Genomic DNA, 7,899 nt, shown 5'->3' with positions numbered 1-7,899 from the left:
TTTCGTGTCAAGGTTATGGTTGAGGTAAGTATAACTTCAAGTTATATGTGTTGAAGTTATAGTAGAGGTTACTATAACCTCGCATCCAGAGTCCATGTTATGGTTAGGGTTACTATAACATTGAATGGTTATTGTTAAAGTTATAGCTGGAGTTACTATAACATTGGGTTGTGTTGTGTTCAACGTGTTGTGTCCTTGTGTTTGCTTATGTCTTTGGTTGCTCTTATTCATATGATAAGTAGGATGGTCAGTTATACTATCCTATGAGTTGAGTCGTGATGTTGTTCACGCATGTTGTACAGTCAGTTATACTGTGCATTTGTTTGTTGGCTAGTGGTATAGATGACGTGCGGTATCAGTTATATACCAAACGGAATGAACTAACGCCACCCATTATGGGATTTATTTGGTCTATGTTCGGGGTGGCCAGATTTCGATTATACGTTCGGGTCCCGAGTGTCGTTCGGTGTCGATTATTGCATCGAGAGGTCCGGCCAGGTCTTAGGCATATAGGCGGTGGTGATACGCTATACATAGTACCGTGGAGTATCAATTATATACTTCACACCGACGGGGAGTCGATTATCCGATCCGTCGATCGAGTATCGATTATATGCTCGACGAGTTAGAGTGTCAGTTATACGCTCGAGTCGATGTTCGTTTTATACCTTATGCGTATTGTGTGGAAGTATTGGTTACATACTCTAATTGGTATGACGTGTGGTGTTCACCCGATTTGCTATGCTTCAATGCTAGCTTCGTGCCTTAAGTTGTCGTGGGTCGTTTGTCACTACTAGTCTTGCAAGTATTCATGGTCTAGTGGTTGCATATGGTCTAGGTTTGCATGATTGCGTCCGTTAATATTGGTTAAGTCATGGTAAGCTTTGTTGGGTCTTTCATGAGTATAGATGATCTCGCATGTTTACTGGTTTTACATTTCATTTGTTAATGATTGTTGATTATATTCAATTGTTGTAAACATGACTGGGAGAGCATCTAGTTACTCCCGACTCATTGTCGACCCCCTTCTCAGGTTGTTCAGATTGTTGTTGTTTTGGATGATATCTTGCTGGGAAGTTCTGTGTGGCGAGATGAATAATAAATTAGGACTTTACTTTATGTTTAAGAACCTTTCGAATAATGTATTAGTTTGTTTGGAGTTAGTAGCGAACCGGATTTGGGCTTGGTGTTTCCGCCACCTTGACCCTTTTATCAGTATCGTACTCTGATATTCATTTTATATAAGTTTTTCGTTTGTTTTATAATCCGGGTTGTTACAGTTGGTATCAGAGCGAACACGCTCCCAACTCTCGCATAGTTAATGACTAAATTAAATTGACTTAGTTAATGAGTGAGAGTAAATGGGGTAGAAACAATTAAGGACTTGTTTGTTTGTGCGTTAATGTTTCGTATAATTATTAATTGTATGACATGTTTATTCATGTATTTGTTTGTTTAAGCACATGCTTGTTTGTGCCTTAATATTTCATATTGTTATTTATTGTATTACATGTTTTATTCATGTATTTGTTTGTTTATGTCTTAATGTTTATCGTTATTAATTGTATTAAATGTATATTTTATATATTGTGCTGTTTATGACTTGATGTTTTATTTCATCATTATTTGTATAAAATGTGTTTTCATGTATGACTTTTTCGAGCATGCATCGTTGATTTTAAAATACGGTCAATTTTGAAAATGTCCTTTACGTGTTACGTGTTACACATGTCTTGTATTTTGGTTATATGTCGGTCAAAACTTTTACTCCTTGATAACCCGAGATGTACTCTTATCGTACTTTCATCCTTTTGGGTCATTTGGTTGTGTTGTCCTTATTTGAGGTGATTTCGAGGTTAATCCCTTTGTGGTTTCTTGAGGTATCAAGTTAGGATGGATTGGCAGGTTGGGATGTTCAAGTATGAGAGAAAAGAGCATTTTGTTATTATGAGTTTGGTAATGAAGAAGTTTACTTTGGGATTAGAGGTTTTTGAGATGAAGTTTACTTTGGGATTAGAGGTAGTTATGATGATGTTTCCTTTGAGATTATAGGTGTTAAGTTCTTTTATGTTCTTGAGGAAATCCTTATTGATGATAGAGGGTGATGATTTGTGGCATAAGATGTATGATTGTGATTTCATAGTTTCACGAGAAGTGAAAGACATAATGAGTAGATTTCTCTTATGGTATTATTTGGGAATGTTGAGGCTTATGTTTTTAATGGTTAGAATTGTTGAGTTTTGTCATGCGCTAAGGGAAAGGTTGAGCGAGTTATTTATGGATCGAGAGTAGAATTTCATAGTTTCACGAGAAGTGAAAGACATAATGAGTAGATTTCTCTTATGGTATTATTTGGGAATGTTGAGGCTTATGCTTTTAATGGTTAGAATTGTTGAGTTTTGTCATGCGCTAAGGGAAAGGTTGAGCGAGTTATTTATGGATCGAGAGTAGAGTAATAAAAATGAATTGAGAGTTATCTGGAGTTATGATTGAGCACGTTGGGAATTTTGGAGACTATGCTTGTTTTTAATTGGAATACTATATTTGAGGAGTCAGAATCATTAATGGCTATGAGTGAGTTATAAAAGATTTTATGATTTATCTGTTGAGGAGTTATTTATTGGTCGTACCTTTTAAAGGATTGGTTGAAAGTGGTGAACTGTAATTTATGGACTTGTGAGATGTTAATGTTAAAGTGTTCTAGCGTTGACTTACTGAACAGACATGTTGCCGATGATTATAATGGATCGTGGTGTTCATCTTTTGAGAATATATAGAGATTGCTATGGATGGATTCTTTAAGTGTGTTTATATGGAGTTCGTGAGAGTGGAAGGACTTGAGGGTTGATGTCTTGAGGGTTTATGATTTTGAGAGTGATATTCTGAGGAATGTAGTGATTGTGAAGGGGCAATTTATATAGAGATTTGTTGGTCCTAAGGTATTGTTGAGATACGATGAAAGGATGTTTCGAGACGTTGTTACCTTAAGTGATGATTGTACGAGAATTGTAAGACTCTGGTTATCGTGCTTTGTTTATCTTGTTTTAAGGTGCGTGTCTTTGAGAAAATAAAATTGTTTTTGAATCGTCTATTCTTGTCATCCTTGCACGTGTTAACCATACATCTTCTATTTGGGCCTTCAGACCAAAGGTTTCTTTTATCTTTGTCCTGTGTCTGTTTCATCTATCGTTACTCTTTATTTGTTCTTCATTTCAGCTTCAGTTCCTTCTTCTTTGAACTTTTGTAATTATACTTTTCAAATTGATTTCTCTTTAAGATTTTACTTCCTAAAGCTATGTGATGTTTTGTCTCGTTTCATTGCACGGAAATATTTTGCTTTGGTTTACAAGTTATTTATTCTTTCATAGTAACTTGAAAATGTTTGAAATCTCGTTAGAGGTATTTGTGATCATCTCGTAGGGGGAACTTGGATCCTTGGTGAGCGATGTTAGATCCTTGAGTTTGATGTTTGGTTATTTGAGGATGAGAACATAGTATCATTGTTGTATGTGAGTATGCTTTGGGATAACATTTAAATTTTTGGAAAAGGAGTATTAAAGGTCTTATACTAAGCTTTGAAATTTTGAGGATGTTTTGCTTTGAGGGTATATAGATGTTTGTTTGTTGTATATGGGGTTAAAGATGCTTCATTAAGAGTATGAGGGTTTTAATTAAAGGACATAGATTTATACAGCCTTTTGTGGACTGGTAGTGTTAAGCTAGTGTTCATGGATAGTAGATTGTGACACAAATTGAGGTTATAAGCGTTGTTGTTATATGGACAAATGATAAGATTTGTATGGTGATATCATTTTAAGAGCGATGATGGAATTACGTTATCGGTAGACACGTGTGTTGTGGTACAATAGGTACTAGCTTAACCTATGGTGTATGATTGTTGGGTGCGTAGTAATGCCGTGATCATGAGTGTTCAAAGGAAATGATAGGGTCTTGCGAGTGCGCCTGATGTTTGTCATGAGATTGAGGTTGAATAGGATCTTGACAGTTTAGTCAGAGTGTGAGGTTTGAGATTGATGATTTTAGAAAGTAGATATATATCGGGAATCATCGAGATTTGTTAAAGCCTTTTGATGTTTGAGAGTTGTGATTGGTAGTAAGCACTACTCACTTTGAGGATATTAGAGTAGGAGTGATTATAATGGCACTAGTGAGTGAAAGAGTTTTTCTCATTCGAAAGATGTTCTTTGTTTTGAGATTATGTGTTTGGGAGTTTGGTTAATGCTAGATCTTGTGGAGAATGGTAAAATTAGAATTGGAGTATTTGTTAAGGGTTATGTGGATTTGGAGTGATAGTAACGAGTTCACAATTTTGAGAGGTCGTATATATTGTTTAATGATGGTTAATGGTAGTTAGATGAGTGTTTGAGATATGAGAAATAGATGTTGTACCTTGTGGAATTTTACTTATAGGTGTTGAGTGTACTTGGTGGAAGTGAGGAACTTAGTGATATTATGGCTTATGAGACGTGATGGACTTTGTGAGCGTCAACCACATGATTAAAGGTGAAGCATGTGTGAAAACATTGTGGTCGTACGACGACTAGGTCGCACTGAGATAAGAGAGACTATTCGGGATGGAATTAACTTAATGATCTTTATGGACTTCGATGGTATGAGTCTGATGTGACTTTTGAGGTTCTAGAGTGTGTGAAGTTGATAACAACATTGAGGTTTTGGGATATCTTTCTTTGGTTTGAACTTGGATAAGGATCAGAGTGCGCAACGGTTAGGATTCCGAGATGACCTTTGTTGATGATCACTTGTAATTCTTACCTTCTTTTGATCTTATCTTTGAAATTCAAGTTTCGAGGACGAAACTTCTTTTTAGGGGGTTGGATTGTAACACCCCGTATTTTATAATAATATTTTATTATAAAAGTATTATATTAAATTTATTATCTCAAAGTGGATGAACGTATTTTGGAAATATTTATATTTATCGTCTTCGTTCTCTATTTTATTATTTCCCGTTTTGATATACTTTCGGAAAGGTTAAAATGTCCGTGCACGATTTTACTATTTTAATTTAATAGTTACTTTTCCTATTTAAGCTTTTCTAGCGTCTTAATATTATCCAGTTGGATTTGTAATCAGATAATCCATTGTATAAGCTAGTGGACCATAAGCCCACTAGTTAACCTCCTCTATTCTTATATAAATACAAAACCCTAAAGCTAGAAAGCAGGTTGCTCATTCTTTTCTCTCTCGCGTGAAATCTAACCTAGCTGGCAAGCTGCTCTCTCTTTCCTTCCGCGTGAAATGTGCGGCGTCTTTCTCTCCTCCTTCTCTTTTGTTCTTCTTTTCTCCCTTTGACTCCATTGTTGAATATCTTTCTTTCTTCCAAACTCATACACAAATTATATTTTCATAATCCTTGCTCTTATCTTTACAACATATTTATCTCCAAATAATTTTATGGGGATTATTTGTATGGACCTTTTGACCTACCTTTAAGGTCTCTTATTTTTAATGGGTAAAGAAGAAGGAAGAGTATTTTTATGGTGCTTTCATGGATTTGGATTCGGGTATACTATAATGTCGGTTTTTGAGGACGTTTGCACGTGTTGGAGACAAGGATTTGATGGTCGTGTCTTTCTTGGAGGTTTTCATTAATTTGCACCATTAATTGCTAAAAAGGTAACTAGGTGTTTTCTTTTAATTGTGTTTATGCCAATTGATGTAATTAATATGATTTAATGAATGTTTTGTATGATTATTACATGTTTGATTGTTTATTATCATGTTAATTATGTTTTCACGCGTTTGTATATGTTTTAATGTATTAATTATATATCGTATGTTGGTTATGTGTTTATTATGGGTGTCATGAGCGTAATTAGGGTTTACGAATAAACCCTAGTGGCGGCATGATAGGCGGCCAAGAGTTCTCTCCAAAGTTATAGCTAAAGCTAGTGTAACCTTGATGATGATTCAAGTGTTATAGCTAAAGTTAATACAACTTTGGGTAGTTACTCTAGTTATGGCTGAAAGAAGTATAACCTTGGAAATATGATTCAAGGTTATAGCCGAAGCTACTATAACATTGAAGTACAAGTTAAGGTTATAGCTGGAACTAACGTACCCTGAGATTTATGGCTCGAGGTTATGGTTGGAACTAGTATAACTTTGAGTTTCGTGTCAAGGTTATGGTTGAGGTAAGTATAACTTCAAGTTATATGTGTTGAAGTTATAGTAGAGGTTACTATAACCTCGCATCCAGAGTCCATGTTATGGTTAGGGTTACTATAACATTGAATGGTTATTGTTAAAGTTATAGCTGGAGTTACTATAACATTGGGTTGTGTTGTGTTCAACGTGTTGTGTCCTTGTGTTTGCATATGTCTTTGGTTGCTCTTATTCATATGATAAGTAGGATGGTCAGTTATACTATCCTATGAGTTGAGTCGTGATGTTGTTCACGCATGTTGTACGATCCGTTATCTTTGTGCATTTGTTTGTTGGCTAGTGGTATAGATGACGTGCGGTATCGCTTATTATACCAAACGGAATGAACTAACGCCACCCATTATGGGATTTATTTGGTCTATGTTCGGGGGTGGCCAGATTCGTCGTTATACGTTCGGGTCCCGAGTGTCATTCGGTGTACTGATTATTGCATCGAGAGGTCTCGTCGTGTCTTAGGCATATAGGCGGTGGTGATACGCTATACATAGTACCGTGGAGTATCAATTATATACTTCACACCGACGGGGAGTCGATTATACGATCCGTCGATCGAGTATCGATTATATGCTCGACAGGTTAGAGTGTCGATTATACGCTCGAGCCGGTGTTCGTTTTATACCCTATGCGTATTGTGTGGAAGTATTGGTTACATACTCTAATTGGTATGACGTGTGGTGTTCACCCGATTTGCTATGCTTCAATGCTAGCTTCGTGCCTTAAGTTGTTGTGGATCGTTTGTCACTACTAGTCTTGTAAGTATTCATGGTCTAGTGGTTGCATATGGTCTAGGTTTGCATGATTGCGTCCGTTAATATTGGTTAAGTCATGGTAAGCTTTGTTGGGTCTTTCATGAGTATAGATGATCTCGCATGTTTACTGGTTTTACATTTCATTTGTTAATGATTGTTGATTATATTCAATTGTTGTAAACATGACTGGGAGAGCATCTAGTTACTCCCGACTGATTGTCGACCCCCTTCTCAGGTTGTTTAGATTGTTGCTGTTTTGGATGATATCTTGCTGGGAAGTTCTGTGTGGCGAGATGAATAATAAATTAGGACTTTACTTTATGTTTTAAGAACCTTTCGAATAATGTATTAGTTTGTTTGGAGTTAGTAGCGAACAGGATTTGGGCTTGGTGTTTCCGCCACCTTGACCCTTTTATCAGTATCGTACTCTGATATTCATTTTATATAAGTTTTTCGTTTGTTTTATAATCCGGGTTGTTACACACAATTCTACTCGATCGAGTACTTTCCAGCGCACAATTCCTGCTTCGCGCATTGAACTTCAAACGGCTGCCATTTCTTCGTTACTTGGGAAAACAGGGCGTTTACGGTGGCGTTAGAAATATAAGAGGACAATATTTCATCTCTAATTAGATTTACCTGAATATCTGTTGTAGAACTCTAGATATGACTATTCAAAGTAGGCACTAGTAATTTGATGTACTTCCTTTGCTCGCCTAGCTAACTTACTTCTTTGCGCATCTCAAAATAGTAGTCTTAAGGCTCCGACTCAATTAATATCCTAAATGCATGCATAGGGACAGGTATTAAGCTTGATTATGCTCCTATTTGGTTCATTCCTGCAAATAAGACAAGAGAAACCAAAGTAGACAATTCGGGGGACATTTGTAGCTAAACACTACACAAAATGCATAGAAATGCGTGCAAATGAAGTACGAAATAC

The sequence above is a fragment of the Silene latifolia genome, chromosome Y (genome assembly GCF_048544455.1).
Source record: "Silene latifolia isolate original U9 population chromosome Y, ASM4854445v1, whole genome shotgun sequence".
NCBI classification, from domain to species: Eukaryota; Viridiplantae; Streptophyta; class Magnoliopsida; order Caryophyllales; family Caryophyllaceae; genus Silene; species Silene latifolia.
The sequence above is the reverse complement of the archived record's forward strand: the minus strand, read 5'-3'. Positions refer to the sequence as shown.